The sequence below is a fragment of the Harmonia axyridis genome, chromosome 2, assembly GCF_914767665.1.
Source record: "Harmonia axyridis chromosome 2, icHarAxyr1.1, whole genome shotgun sequence".
Taxonomy (NCBI): Eukaryota; Metazoa; Arthropoda; class Insecta; order Coleoptera; family Coccinellidae; genus Harmonia; species Harmonia axyridis.
Window position 1 is genome coordinate 55,369,749 of NC_059502.1, and position 17,120 is coordinate 55,386,868.

The window sequence follows — 17,120 nt, forward strand, 5'->3', positions numbered from 1 at the left end:
GTTTTTTGTGTGGAATATTAACTGAATAATCATTTATTCATAATATTTAATTATTCAATGAATATTCAATCATTGTTCAGCGATAATTGAATGAATATTCAGTAAATATTAAATGATTATTCAGTTAATATTCAGTCAAATATTCCACACGAAAAAACCTAGCCACCAATGACAGGAAATTTACAGCAATAAATATGTATAAATATTTGACCGATTTATATAACGAATATTGCAATATTCATTGAATATTCAATGAATAGTTAAATATACATGACTACTCATGAATAATCAAGCATGAATATTTGTTTGAATGAATTATTTGAATACAAAAAGGCGAAAAAGTCCCAGCCCTAGTCCAAATCTATTGCCAACACAAATTTCGAGTCGAAGTGCCACTTACAACGCAGTCACTTTTTATAACTCAGTTTCTTTAAGTTAAAAAACACACTGAGACATGTTTTTAAAACGGAATTTCAAAAAATTACTGTTGCAATTGCAGGGTGAATAAGTCGAGTGAGTCATCAATAGTTTTTTTATGTTTGCATATGTTTATCTTTTTTCTTTTCCTGATGATATAATTCTTAGTTTATAGTACCCAAGAATTGTACTTATTTTTTGTTATTACAAATTTTTGTTCTTATTTCAAAGAGGTTAGAGGAGAGTGGGGCAAGTGAGCCATACGGGGTAAGTGCGTCTTTCGCAATATCTTCCTCGACAGGCAATATATCCGGATAAAATTATTACAGTTCACGAGTGAATCAATTACCTCGTGGTTTCAATGAAAAACTTTATGAAAAATAGTGGAACTTAAGTAGATATGGAGATTTATCGGGATCCAACTTTTCCTTTGTTATATTCCAGGTGAATTAAACAAGGATTTTTCATAATTTATAGGGAAATTCTAAATATTTCATAGAACACATCATATAACATCAGACTCATGTTATTAGGCTTGATATTTAGAACGTTGCCAAACATAAACGTACTTTGCAAAATATTAATTTCATTTCTTATGACACATTGGGGCAAGTGAGACTCTCGAGTCTCACTTGTACTAAAATAATCACAAATTAATCCTACCAACTCAAAGAAAAAGCAAAAACAGCGAGAACCAAAGGAGCCATAAGGACTTTGAGAACCAAGTTCTTGGAATGAAAAGGGAATAAACTCTGAGGACACACAAAAAATTACCGAAAAACCACCAACATAATCAAATGAAGAAAAAAACACAATATAACGAAGCAAATTGAAATAATTTTCATGAAGAATGAATAATGTATATTAATACAGCGCCTCCTTGAAAATGAAAAGAAGGACTCACTTGTCCCACTATATGGGGCAAGTGAGGCATTTGAATTTTTTTTTCAAGTCAGAAATTCTTACCCAAGAATTATTATTTTGTTAATTTTGTGTGTTGGTGTATTGAAACTATTGAATAAGTATCTAAAGTTGTGTCTCAATCAACAAACATAGTTTTATTCGCATTTTTGAGGAAGTTATACCTCGTTGAACCTCAGTCTCAGTTGCCCCACCCCCCCCTAAATAAAAGTAGCTATGCTGAACTTCGCCTCTTGAAATCTATTCTTCTTTTTTTTTTGATAAAGGCAATTTATTATTATTATTATAAATTTAAAATGATTTGAAGATACGCAGATTATTTGAAAAATCCTTAGAAACCACTTAGCAAGTCATCTCCTGAAAATTACGGTCTTCAGCAGAGTGCGCAACTGATAAATTGAAAGCCGAATCTGAGAGTGCAGGAATGAGACCATATTTCGTGCCCTTGCGGCTTAAACAAACCCAGACAAGTAGGGCGGTTCATTTAGGCGGTGGAATGAGCGAGATCAATCTTGTTAATAAGATATCCCGTGAAAGTAATTGGACCTGATCGGGGAAACTGTAAGTAAGCGTTTCGGAATTGTGGACAATTTGTTAACTGTCTCATCCGCTAAAGATGCATTACCACGGTGGGCCGCATTACCCTCCTGCAATGCGCGCAGTTTCTTCACTTCGTTTTACAGCCGTAGTTAAGGAATTTGGCGATCCTTCAACATAATAATTAGTTATGTTAGTTGTGATAATGCCGTAATTTTTTCACGAAGACTTCTCAACAGTTATACAAAGTGTTGCATGAGTGGTTGGCCATGACTATAGGCGGTGTGCTAATTTGTAAAGGGTGTTTTTTTTAGAGCTATAGAACTTTAAATTGCAATAAAATTCGATTGACATGAATTTTATTTATCCGCAAGATAATCTTGTGGCATTACATTTTAAACATGATTTCTGGCATATGACCGCCACGGCTGGCTCGGATGTAGTCCAATCTGGACGTCCAATTCTCGATGACTTTTTCCAACATTTGTGGCCGTATATCGGCAATAACACGGCGAATGTTATCTTCCAAATGGTCAAGGGTTTGTGGCTTATCCGCATAGACCAATGACTTTACATAGCCCCACAGAAAGTAGTCTAGCGGTGTTAAATCACAAGATCTTGGAGGCCAATTCACAGGTCCAAAACGTGAAATTAGGCGGTCACCAAACGTGTCTTTCAATAAATCGATTGTGGCACGAGCTGTGCGACATGTTGCGCCGTCTTGTTGGAACCACAGCTCCTGGACATCATGGTTGTTCAATTCAGGAATGAAGAAGTTAGTAATCATGGCTCTATACCGATCACCATCGACTGTAACGTTCTGGCCATCATCGTTTTAGAAGATGTACGGACCAATGATTCCACCAGCCCATAAAGCGCACCAAACAGTCAGTTTTTCTAGATGTAACGGTGTTTAGACATACACTTGAGGATTAGCTTCACTCCAAATGCGGCAGTTTTGTTTGCCATTCAATCAGAAGTGCGCTTCATCGCTAATGGACGATACGATACGATAGTGCGCGATACGTATTCCGCACAGAACCATTATTTTCGAAATAAAATTGCATTATTTGCAAGCGTTGTTCAGGCGTGAGTCTATTCATGTAAAATTGCCAAACCAAACTGAGAATAAACTTGACTGCTGTTAAATCGGTCGCCTTCTTGAACCAGTAATGCCAACTTAAAGTTATATACCTCGAAAAAAAAACACCCGTTATGTGGCGAAATTAAACACTCACTTTAGTAAAACATTATGTTTTTTATTTGTCTTGCTTGCTAAAGTGATGTTATGATTAATCTTTTTTCAATGATTCTAAGAACTTTAGAGTTGCTTTTATTTTCAATAATTGATTTACACTATTGAAAGTGAATTCTGATGTTATGGACTTCCGAAAAAGTGGCTCGAGAAAGAAAGGAAGCATATGGATTAATAGTGGGAAAAGAGTTTTGGTAAGAATATTTGAATAATTAAAAATCAAAAACTTATTGTACTGTTGATCATACGAGAGAATGGCAACCTGAAGTATTCCATAAACTAGGCAGTGCTTTTTTTGTGGGAAACGTAAGAAGAAATCAGGGCCGGCGTTAGGGGTGAAACAGTGAAGCGATTGTTTCAGGCGCCTCTTTTCGAAGGCCGGCAATTTAGCCCAGTTTGTGACCGCCCTTTCATATTTCTGAAAAAATATAGTCTTGATTCTTAAAAACAACCTGATGTTGGTCCGCTTTGCTGCGTTTATCAACATTCCCTGCAATAAAAATCTCCAAACCGTCTTTTCTAAGCCGCCTGTTCAATAAATAACACATGCAACCCAACCAATATAAGCAACATTGCATTTCACGAAGACGAAAAACAACACTTCGAATTACGTGGAAGTTGTTTACACATTCAACATATGGAAAATTCCTAGGATTCTGCATTCGAAACTAGTTACTGATAAATGCTAAATGTTTTCAGCGGAACATATGTTTTTAATCCCATTTAGTTTTCGAGGCTTTGCATACCTTACCGCCCTTTGTATCTTGTAGTGTGATAGGTAATCTTTCATCGATCGTACGCAGTGTCTTGTGAATGTGAGAATCAGATATATTACTTAGATACGCATTGTTCATCGGCGTCGAAGAAATCCAGGAATTTATTGTAGGTAAAAATGTCCGAAAAAAAAGAAACCCAGTGGAAACGACTTTTGAAAGAAATGATTAGCAAAAACGCTAGAGAAATCAAAAAAGACGAATTATAATCAGGGCAGGTGATGTTTTCTGTTGGGCGGCGGGGTTGTTTATTGATACTTTTTCAGCAGGGGCGTCAAAAAATTCTTTGCTTCAGGCGCCAAAATTGCTCGCGCCGGTCCTGGAAGAAGAAATGATCTTGGGGGCCCTTCATTTAACCCAAAGATTTTTCACAGGTTAGTTTAGTTTAAATTATGTTACATCTATCCACTCTCATGCCTCTTATTTCAGGAAAATAAAAAAATGGATAATTCTAATACGAGAATGAAAAAATTAAAGAGAAACATAGTCTGATATGGTGGAAAGTATAAACCTCAGGAGGAATCCTTTTTTCAATCACCATTTATATATGTTAACAAAAATGTTTCAATTGTAAGTTGAAGAAGATACGAAGGAATTCTGATGTCAAACTTTTCCAAGTGATTTCTGAAATTATATCTTTTCATTTGAGAGTAATTTCATGGATCATGGTATAGATGGAATTTGAGATGTGATAATTGAAACAACTCAGTGCCATACGATAAATAAATCACATGTAAAATCAGTGCAATATTTGAATTCATTCTGGACAGTCCTATTATTACACAATTAAGGCTCGGAAAATGATATCTTTAATTGCAATATTTAAACTTTTATGTCACACGATGTGTAAAGCATATTTCTAAAAATAAATCATTTTATGTTTATAGACAGTAATTTTTCGCGAATTTTCATAAATTGGCACACTAACAGTTTTAAACTACAAACTCCGTTGTGATTTTGTCCGTTCCCCTTATTTTGCTTAATTCTTCAGAATAATTCCAAGAAAAATCGTATTTTGAACACTCCGAATCGATCTGCGAGCAGAAAAATAATCAAATAGAGCTTTTGTTGAACAGTTGTCGTGATCCGACGCAATGGTTGGCTGGCATGAGTTCGAGCAATGTAAAACGTGGGGTGATTTCGCCCTCATACACCTAGACCATATACCCCCAGTGGCAATCTTGGAGCAACAAATGTATGACAATAAAATAAATATACGAGCAGCGACCCTTTGATGTTGTGGCACTTCGGGGGCCGAAATATAGCTCGGCGGCTTCTCCCTATGGACCACTATGGTTCTTTTACGACAAAACGCAGGATTCTTTGTAGAAAGCCCTGAAATATTCATCCGGTAAGGAGAGCCGACTGATTTCAATTCACGGAAATACAGGTGTGCATGCTTTCATTAAACTTTATAGTTGCTGAACATATCTACGAACACTTGAAAAATTCTTCTAGATCAATAAGTCTTAGTTACCCTCTCAAAAATGGTTGTAACGCAATTCATGATGAATCAAATAACACTTTTTCTATTTCCACTTTTATTTATTTAATATAACAATTGGTTCGCTACACATTACCTTCTTCAGATATTTTACATTTTTAAATAACTAACATTCTTAAGTGAACTTATATAGGGTACGTTAGGTAGATACAAGGTATTGAATTGACAATGGATCTTGAGAATTCCCCCAATAAATGCTCACAGAAAGATATTCAAAAGCTGTTATAGTTGTTAACGTCCATATTCCAACTTTATTATATCGGTCTATTTCTAACGCTTCTATTCATAGAAGTAAAAAAAGTATTTATATGAGAAATAGGCAGATCTTTTGGAATCAGAATTAATGAACATCTGAAAAGTTACCTCAACAGTGAGAATAATAATTCTACATATTCCAATCACTTGTTAGAATTAAGGACATACGTTTAACCATAATTTCGAAATTCTACCCATTGAGAATGAAAATTATGGTTGGAATATGTAGAATTATTATTTTCACTGTTGAGGTAACTCTTTAGATGTTCTGATTCCAAAAGATCTGCCTATTTGTCCTATAAATCCTTTTTGGCAATCATTAGAAGTTGACTTATACACTCCTGATTTATCATTTTTTGATATAGTGTCTCTGTTATTCTTGATAAATTCACCGAAATTCGAATTTCTTCTAAATTGAGTTCTTAAAAATGAATTATATCTTCAAGATATGTGTCAATTTTCTCAGAAATTTCCGAGAAAATTTTATTTTTATGATACGAATCTTAAAAATGAAATTTAATTTAAAAAAAGCGCCAAAACCCACCTTCAACCTTCAGGAATTGAGTTCAGCTCGAGGTTTAGCCCTTCAGGAAGAAAGGAACGATATGCCTCAAAATTTCATTAAAGACTTGATTCGTGGGATGCCTAGGCATATTGGGCAGTCGATTGAAAGAATAGGTGAGAATACGGAATATTGAATTTGGATTCAGTTGTAGAATAACTATAATTAATCAAAAACAAATAATCGATAAATTTAGGTTTTTTCTCATTTTTCCTATTTTGTCTCATCCTACATAAAGCAAAGGGTTTTTTTCTATCAAATATATTGCAGTTGTAATAAAGGAAAATATTCATTTCATTTCAAGAACAAAGATTGTTTATTTCTTTAGAAACTTAGGGGGCCAAGACTTTTGACGTGTGTGTATGTAGGATGTTGTATTAATTTGCAAATTATTACAATTCCCACAATCTTCTTATTTTTCCTGTAGTGATAAATTAAAACAAAATTTGAAAGTAATCGCGATTGTTGAAATAGTTGGTTTCTATAGAAATGTATATGTCCATAATACTTATAGTTTAACAACTTATGCAATTTCTCACAGTTTTATCCCCATAATCATTTGAAAAGTAATACTTAGCTGATTGATATTTGTCTTCAAAATTAATATTTGCTGTCAATCGGAGGAAATACTTATTTGTTTTACTAGACAGCAAAGTAGTAGATTGACTGCCGCGGCTGATAATTTATAGTCTATCGTAGCGAGGCTAGGAAATCAGCCAAGGCGAAGGCAGTCAACGTACTTCCAGGGGCGGACCTAGGGGTTGGTTGTCCATAGGGGCATTGGTACTAGAAAAACTTTTCTGATAGTTTTGTGATTAGTTGACTCAGTTGGACACTAGCGAAGAGAAAATATATGCTATATTTTACAGTTTTCCTTCGATAAAGGCGAAAATGCAAGAAGCGGCTTGCATTTCGTAAATAGTGTTTATGGTCCTGATTCTGTAGTAACCAATCGCACGCATTTTTAGTTTCGTCGTCTCCGTTCCAGTGATGTCAAAGATGCAACACACACTAGAAGGCCAATTGTCGAAAATGTCGATAAAATCATAGACCTTGTCAAGTCCTATTTCAATTGCCCAAGAGCTAAAGATATCACGATAAACCATCTGGAACTTCATTTGCATAAGGCTGGTCCCAAGAAGAAGCTTGATGTATGGGTTACATACGAGTTAACGAAAAAACCTCATGGTCCGAATTTCCCTCAGAGAACTGCTGTTGAATCGCAACAAAATCGACCCATTTTTGAAACGGTTGATGACAGGTGATGAAAAGTGGATAACTTACGATAATGTCAAGCGAAAGCGGTCGTGGTCGAGACGCGGTGAGTTGGCGGAAACAGACAGGAAGGTTTTGCTGTGTGTTTGATGGGATGGGCAGGAAATTATCTCCTATGAGCTGCTCCCCTAAGGCACAACTGTTAACTCGGAGCTGTACTGTCAACAATTGGACCATCCGAAGAAAGCAATCGCTCAGAAGCGGCTAGCTTGGGCCAATAGGACAGCAATTGTGTTCCATTAGGATAACGCCAGACCACACACATCACTTGTCCAGATCTGACACCAAGTGATTACCTTCTGTTCCTGCACATGGTGAACAATTTTGCTGGTTAAAAATTCGCTTCAATAGTGGTTTGTGAAAATCGAATGTCTTAATTTTTGCGAATAGGGACGAAGGCTTCAATGAGGGAGGCATAAAGATATTACTTTCAAAATGGCAATAAAATGGCGCATATTAGACCTAAACCGCATCATTTTAACTTTGGAAATTGAAGCCTTGTTTCTCATGCAAAAATTACGGAGTTTTTTACTACACGTTATAGTTCATTGTGCCCGAGTTTTCTTATGAAATAAATCTACATATATTTATAAAATATATCGAATTGTTCGAACTAACTAATGATTTTATGGCTCCCCTCAAACTTTGCTTGGATCCGCCCCTGTGGTCTTCGCTGCCGAGTTAAACATATATTTTTTTCTTCGATTGTTTAAAATAATACATGTGGAATATTGTATTTGCAAATCATTACAATTCCCACAATTTTTTATTTTTTTCTGTAGTGATATATTGAAACGAAATTTGGTAGAAATCGCAATTGTTGGAATGGTTGGTTGTTGGTTGCTGTGGAAATATGTATGTCCATGATAATTATAGTTTTAAAACTTACGAAATATCTGACAGTTTTTTGGAAAAATATCGGACATATTTATTTTATGGACAAGGATAGCGACTTAGAAGTACTTACTCCTCCAGAAATAAGGGAGGTGGCAAAAATTATTGATTGTCAGAAAATGTCGAATTCGTATTGCGAATAATCACTTCGCTGCCTTGGCAGGAAAAGTAATACTTTGCTCATTGATATGTTTCTGCAAAATCAATATTTGCTGTCAATCCGAGAAAAAAACCTTTTATTTTCAAAAATCGCAGAAAACTCTTACCATTTCTGTAGAACACAGCTCATTTCGGTAGACATGCCAAAAAATCTGTAGGTTCGGGACCACTGTTAAGGGGTAGCACTGGTGGCAGCATTAAATGCTATTTTTATATGAAGTTCTTCGTATTATCATTTTTGAAGTTTTATTATAACGATGGATATTTTCCAGTGAAAATCTCACCAGATGCCGGTTCTGTCGGATGTAGAGAATCATGTCTCTAGATCGGCCGACATCTCACGTAGTCGGCGAACGAACCTCCTCCTTCACCCGGGGGACCTCTAACACGCCAGCGCCATCCTGGCAACTTGCACAAGAACTAAGAATAATAAATTCGACTTACGTAGCGCAATTACCCAAAATACATTCACGGTTTTTTATAGCTCCTTGCGGCAAACGGATCGCTCCATTCTTTTATTGCACCGAGGAGAACCCGGAATTGATATGTAATTGTTTTCCGGCCCGGTCTTACAAGCAATTCTCCTCTCATTTCGGCATCCGATATCATCCGGTTTCTTTTCCGACTTTGAATTGCCTCCTTTAGGGGCCATCTCGGGGGATAGAATAACAATTTTCCGACGCGCACTACATCAAATTTTCGAATAACCGTTATTTTGGATGCATATTCGCAATTTCCTCATGTTTCTCTGTGATTATTTCGGAGGGAGTATTTTGATGGTAAGAAACAAAATCAGAATCATATGAAAGGTACGATTTTATTGAAAATTTGGTTTCCTGGGTACAGACCACTGCTTTTTTATTTAGATATACAGGTGGGCCAAGGTCGATGAATCAAGCATTCATCACTTCGGTAGTCTGATTCTATTTCCTTATCTTCAAAATCCTTCCTCCAGAATAATCACTGAGGAAAATAATTAAATTGCGAATATACATCCAAAATAACGATTATTCGATTCTTCACATCACTAACTTATCTCTACAGCTCGAATTTCACAATTGCCGATCGAGAAGGTCAACCCAAAAGTACTTTAGTTTTGCGAACTGTGACCAAATTTGAGTGAAGTTTAACAATTTCATTTCGTTATTGAAGCATGTATCGTTCCATTTTTACTAGTCAAATGTCAAATAATGACAGTTTCAAAAGTGACACCTGCTACAACATTAAAAACTTTATGAAAATCATATCCATTACACAATAAAGTAGGTAAGCATGAATTTACATGGTTAACAAAAATTAAACTATGAAATCTCCCAAATTACCTTATAGAAACACTTATTTCAAAAATGTAACTCCAGATAATAATTTCTACACTATGAATTATTACTTATGAGGGAGAGATGAAGGTGTGAGAGAGCCACATATTAATGTTACGTAAAAATAATACGTGGTTCTCTCACATCGTTTATCCCTCATAATTTTGGAACCAGATCTCATATGACAAGAATTTTATGGTTTCTGATAGGAAACGTCATCAACCGAACCACGAAGTACACTAGCAAAGCTTTGCTGAAAAATGTTGATGCCACCTCAAGAAATACATTGCAAAAACTTTAAGTTGATGGCTATAATAAATGATCAAAAAGGAACAAAGTTACCCATATCATACTAGCTGAATCCCGCTTCAGCGAAGAGAGACTTGCTGGATAGTGTACCATGCTTTCATCATATTCTTTCCGGTTCATTATAACATTGAAAATAGCAAAATAATAAACGAATAATAAAAATTAAAAATTATATGAGCAAAACAGATAAGTAGATAGGTACGTTTTCTGCCTATTCATGTGACTCATAAGTAATGGTAATCAATAAGGAATAGCCTTTTAGCTGCAAAGTAGCGAAAAAACTATTCAAATATATTCCCTGCTTCAAAAAATATAATTATATTACATTTGTGCCTTTTATCATAAAAATTAGCTGGTTCTTCATGGGGTGCTGATGCCATCACTTGCCAAGGCAGCTTTGGCCTTGGTTTTTTTCTGCTGCTGAATACTGTTCAATAGTGCCTGTGTTCATAAATTTGAAGCACATTATACAGTTTTTATGAGAATTATCAGTGAAACTATAAGATACCTACACCTTTCCATTGGTTATCACTGCTATCACATATACTTCCCCCTCATATTCATAGACAGGTTGTAGTCAAGAAATCTTTCTTTTCATTTATACTCGAACTTACTTCCAATTGTATCTCACTTTCCAGATACTAGAACTGCCAGAATAAAGTCACACAAACCTTTATGGATTAATACTTTCCTTCAACTTAATAAAAGTGACAAGGAAATATGTAGTTCGGAATCGAGTTCTTGTAATATTTTCAACAAAGGTCTACTAGTTGATCCTTCAGAGATCGAGAGATCCAGGTTTCAATCTACCTAGGAAAATTTGGTGTATTTTAAATCAATCTAGGAATGATCATGGTCGTTGCTATAGTGTGCTACTCAAAAGGCATTTTATTGAAAACCCAGTGTATTGTAGAAGAAACCATTGAATAGTTGTCCAATTCATAAATTTCATGATGGTTTTGAAGCTATGCGTTCAGTTTCAGATTCTTTTTTAGAATGGGTCGCTGACTTTAAATCAATCTAATGGAAACTATTACATTTATCAATCCTTTCTGGTTCTTTTATTTGTTGATTTCAGATTCCATTATAATATGTATGTCGTCAACTTTATTGAAACTTGGGATGTAATTGACACATGCTGAGGTGGAGTCAGAGACATATTATTTTTCAATATTCCAGCACTCATTATTTCTCATTTGAAGTGATCAGGTTGCAAATATCATTTTGTAATTCGAATTTGAAATTATTTTTCATATTTTCAAGAAGTACATCAATTCAGCTTCAATACGCGGTATCACTAAGAGTTGTCACATTTAACATTCTATTTTTATGAATTTTTGAAATTGGACAAAGTTCGAAAAATATAACATCCAGTAAAAAGTCGTGAAAGTTCCAAAGAAACCTTCTGGAATGATCTTAACCAGGAAAATTTCGCCAGAGTATTTCTCTTTCGATTTCTTCCTTCTCCTGAAACTCTTTCTAGTAGGTACGTTTGTCGAAGCCACAGAAATGTTTCGGCCCGATGAAAGGAGTTTGTTGTCTTCATACCCTTCAATTTCCGAGTGGCTGGGAACCCAGATTAAAAAGACTTTGTTATTCTTGCTTATTTCATTGATTTTTTTAGGCAATACCATCTTAGAATCGATGATATGTGAGCTCAGTGCTTTGATTGCAGCCTGACTATCAGAATGTATCGCTATTTCACATTTCTGATAGTTTCTTGCTAACTTGATGTATACAAATCTTTCAATTGCAAGTATCTTTACCTGAAAGACACTTAGACAGCGGCCTAGCAATATTGAGCATTTGGAACCAGTCCCGAATACTCCAACGCCATTCCCCGACGTGGTTTTGGAACCATCTGTGTACCATTTGATGGTATTTTTTTTCAACAATTGAGATTGTAGACTCCTTTTTCCAATCTTCTTTTCTCCTTAGTATAGTGATGAAGGTGTTTATAGATGTTAATTTTCTTTATCATCCCGTCAGAAGGTTCACTGATGGTCATCAGGGAGGACCAGGCTCTCTTATTCCTTACTCTCTCATTATCAGCACCTTCCCTAGATAGTCTTAGAGTGGCCTCATAGGCCACTCTCTCTATCACTAGATGAAGAGATAATGATCTCCAATGCCCTAGTTGGGCACGTTCTCATAGCTCCAGTGATACAAACACATGCTAACCTTTGTAATGTATCAAGGGCTTTCCTTGTGCTGTTCTGACTTGCTCTAGCATGCCAGATTATTGCCCTATAAGTTACTATTGGCCTCACAATCATGAATTACATTCATTCCAAGCTACATCCCCAAGTCTTACAAAAACAATACTAACATTTGAAATTAACCGGTAACCATTTTTCCTACATGAGCCTAGTTCTTTGCGACATGCCTTGAAAGTTTGTACGGGTATTAAGAGATGCTGATGCTGCCGGGCGATATACACTTGAGCCAGAGCCCCTCAAGTTTCCAAGTTGTCACCCTAAGAGCCTAAACATCTACTTAACGCCCTTGGTTGTACATAAATAACTATTCAAACCCACACATTCGGCAGACATCTCAGCTGACAACAGATACTTTCCGATCGACTTGCGACGTACACGAAAACACCAGGACCGCAATGCATTATTCCTTGTGCAGTCTAGAGAGCCGGTTTCCGTCACATGTCCTCCTTCTTCCTCCCTCACCTCGAGGTGACGATTAGTGTCCTGGACGATCCAAACTCTCCCGTGGTTTAATAATCAGACCGACCACCGCCTCTGGGACCGAGATATTCCGCCGTCTGCACAACGGCAACGGCCAGGTGTCAAGTCTTCGTTTGCAGGAGCCGAAGTCCTGCATAAAACAGGGGCCGTTTGCCGTGTTAAAAGCTATGCGGTTCAATTATTAACGGCCAGTCGGCTGCTTGACCCGATCTCTCCGGAACATCCTCTCAAATATTTAATTGTTCTGCCACTCCGAAACCTGTGATTTGTTATGTCAAACGTTTATTTACTATTTTCGGGTAAGTGGCGTCAGGAGGGATTCTGCCGACCCTACGGGGTCTCACTTGGAACTTTCTTATACCGTGTGCTTTTAAGGTTTCTTCTCGGCTTTGTTTCAAGACGTTTCGTTGGTACACAGTTGAGACGTTTAGAATTACCTTCCATGAAATATCAAAATAAGGATATCATTTTGCCATAATATATTTAAGTAATTTGTCAATTTTAAATTGTATTTCTAGCCAAAAAAGTATACTTATATCAAATAAGGATGTTATTTGATATACGTATACTTTTTTGTCTAGAAATACAATTTAAAAAATTGACAAATTACTTGAAACCATTTTGAAGTAATCATTTATTAATAAGAGTCAATAACTAAAAGATAAAATTTAATATCTAAACTTGATATTTCAATGGTGAATATTGATTTGTATACCTATTTAATACGTAAGATACATCATTATGGTTTCCGAGGAAATGCATATGACTTAATCAAGGAGTACTTGACTGATAGAGTACAGTCTGTTAAAATAAATAGTCATATTAGTGGAAAAAGATATATCGAGTATGGTATACCACAAGGAACCGTATTAGGACCAGTTCTGTTTGTTATATATATATGAACAGCTTACTCTTTATGGATGTGAAAGGCAAAATCATCAGTTTTGCAGATGATACTGCAATATTGTACGAAGACAGCTCCTGGGAAAACCTCAAGTCTAATTCTGAGAAAGATCTTCACAATATAATGCAATGGTTCAAAAAAAATAAGTTGACAATCAATATAAAAAAGACGATATATCTTCCATTCGCATATTATGAAACAGGACTTCCAAGTATGAGAAATTTAGAAGTTGCCAACAATATTTCAATCCCTGAAGCTGAGAATATGAAGTATTTGGGTATAACAATTGACAGACAGCTGAAATGGGACAAGCACATAGACAGCTTAGTGGGAAAACTAAGACGTCTTCTTTCAAGATTCAGATACCTCAGAGAATACCTAGATGAAACAAAACTGTTGACATTATATACTGCCCTTTGTCAATCTCATATAAAATATGGAATACTGGCCTGGGGTGGAGCATATCAATGTCACATCAGAAGAGTTGAGGTGGTGCAAAGATGGCTGTTGCAAGTTATCCACAGGAAGCCATTGTTGTTTCCGTCAGAGGATCTGTATGCCATTTCGAAAACAATGAGCCCTCATTAAATATTTGTATTTCAGATACTAACTGCAACCTGTTCCAAAAAGATTAAACACCAACTGAATACGTATAATTATGAAACTAGAAGAAGAAATACTGCTGGGTTCCAAAAGCAAGGAAACGAATTGGTCAGAGATGTTACACCTATTTCGCCCTACGCATTTATAACGAGATTCCAAAGGAAATGAAAGAAATACATAATACTAAGGAATCAAAAGGCAGAATCAGGGCAAGGGTGAATGAAAAAGACAGACAATATTTCCACTTGCTTATCAATCCATAAACGATGATTCTGGATAACAAATTACATATGTTCCTGGAGAAAAATATTGGTACCTTGATTTGTTAGTTCTTACATACTTTTGCTCTATCTTTCATTCTTAAGTTGAAATATAATGGAATTCTGGTTTATTTTATCTTCGCAGGAGTTCATATTTTTTATATATATACTGTAAATCTTTGAAGAATTGTAAATTATTAATCGCGTACAGGCTCTTGCCTCTGCGATCAATGTTTATGTTTAATAAACTATTATTATTATTATTACTATTATAATTTGTATACCTATTTCACAGAAGAGTAAGAGCGGATCTATGACTACCTGTTGTGCTAAATGCAATTTTGTGAAATAAATTTTGAGTTTGTATTTATGTGAATTTATTCATTCAATTTATTGGCTGTTTACTCAATTGTACAGTTCTGGATGATTCAGTTTCAGTTGGAATTGTATTTCTAGACAAAAAAAGATATATCGAAAAGATATATCAAATATTAAAGGTTTTTGGCACAATATTGTCCTAATAATCATATTCATATTGAATTGCCTTCATCAAGTACTCATTCAATCGCGTACAGGCTTCAGCCTCTGCGATTTATGTTTATGTCACAATAAACTATTATTATTATTATTATTATTAATCATTATAATTCATCAACATCTGAGAGGCCAACTCTCCTTGAGTGTTCGTTTCCTGAGTAGATCGTAAAATCATTTCTTCGATATTTTTCGATAAGGTTGGACTTACTGATAATGAATCAAATCTGCCGTCCGTAAATAATATAGTCACGAATGATCTATCTGCAAATATAGCAGCTGAAAAAATATGCAGTTATGCTGACGATACTGCTTTTCTTAACATCTCAAGAAATAAAGATAATTTGCAAAACCTGGATCCCGGTTCGAGTCCCGCTCGAGGAGGTATACTATTTCCGGAATTGAAAAATTGTTTGCGAACAATCGCAAATTTGTGAGAAAAGTTTCCTGGCCGTGTTAGTATTTGAGAGGTGATCACAAATGGCCACTGATATCTTGTGATTTAGCACCATCAGACTTTTTTCTATATAGGTCCACGTGAATCATAAGGTTCATACTAATGCTGCAGAATCGATTCAAGACCTTGAAGGTGGAAATCGTGAAGTTATTGAGGACGTACAAATGTGCAAATTGGACACGAAAAATTTCATGAAAAGGATAAGGTGCTGTAACCGTAGCACTGGAGGCCATTTGGCCGATATCGTTTTCCATCATTACTTCTTTTTAAAATGGAATGAACATTCATTCTTCTTCTTCAGCCCTCTTTCATCCAGTGTCGGATATAGGCCTCTTCCTGTTTTTTCCATGCTTCTCTGTTTTTTGCTGTTCTCATTCATTGCTTGCCGGCTACATCGACTATGTCGTCTATCCATCTTTTTCTTGGTCTTCCTATGCTTCTTTTTGTCGTTCGACGTGTCCAAAAAGTCACTCTGCCTTGTATAATGTGTCACCCAATTGACCCAATGCCACTCAAGTTTCGCTATTCTACTCATGATGTCAGTTACCCTGGTCTTTTTTCGTATTTCGGTGTTCGGAATTCCGTCCCTCAAGCTTATACCCAGCATAATCCTTTCCATGGCCCTTTGAGTTACTCTCAGTTGTTCTGCCACTTTTTTCGTTATAGCCATAGTTTCCAGACCATAATTTACCACTGGTAATATACAGCTGTCGTAGGTTTTGTGTTTTGAGTGTAGAGGAATATTTTTGTCCTTAAAGATGAAACTCAGTTTGACGAAGGCTGCCCATGCTAAGCGTATTCTTCTCCCAATTTCCAATATTTGATTTTCTTTTCCATTTTTAATCATATGCCCCGAATATACATATTGTTCCACCTTCTCTATGCTTATGTTATCTATAGTGATATCTTCCTGACATTCATTAACTCATCTAATAATTAATTTCTTTTTTCAAATAGCGAAATGAAACCTCCTTTTGGAAAACCCTTCAGAATTATCAGATTTGAAATTCAATATTTTTCAAAAGTTGAAAATAAACATTGAAAGTAGTTTCTTCATTTCAGATTTGTTTAAAGTCTTTATATTATTGAATAAATGTTATTTCATTTTAGGATGACAATTATTTCTTGTTCATTTCACACCACATATAATATTATTATAAACAGAGTGTTCCTGCGGTCGAGGTACAAAGGAAAATTATAAATTGCTTGGATCATTGAAAAAAAAATTTTCCATTAACATGGGCCCGCAAACGATTTGTTTTCAAGATACATGGTGTTTCTTGAAGTCCTACTTTTTTGTTATGATCATATCAGTTTGTCGAATATTTTTCAACCTTCGCTATACAGATTGGGTAAATAATTACGAAAACTTATGAATAATTTATTCATCATAGATTACTAACTGGACCTTTATAATAGTTTGCATTTTCTTGAGGATTACTGAGAATTAATTGAAATATTTTTCTCGAAATCGGTAGAAGATAAA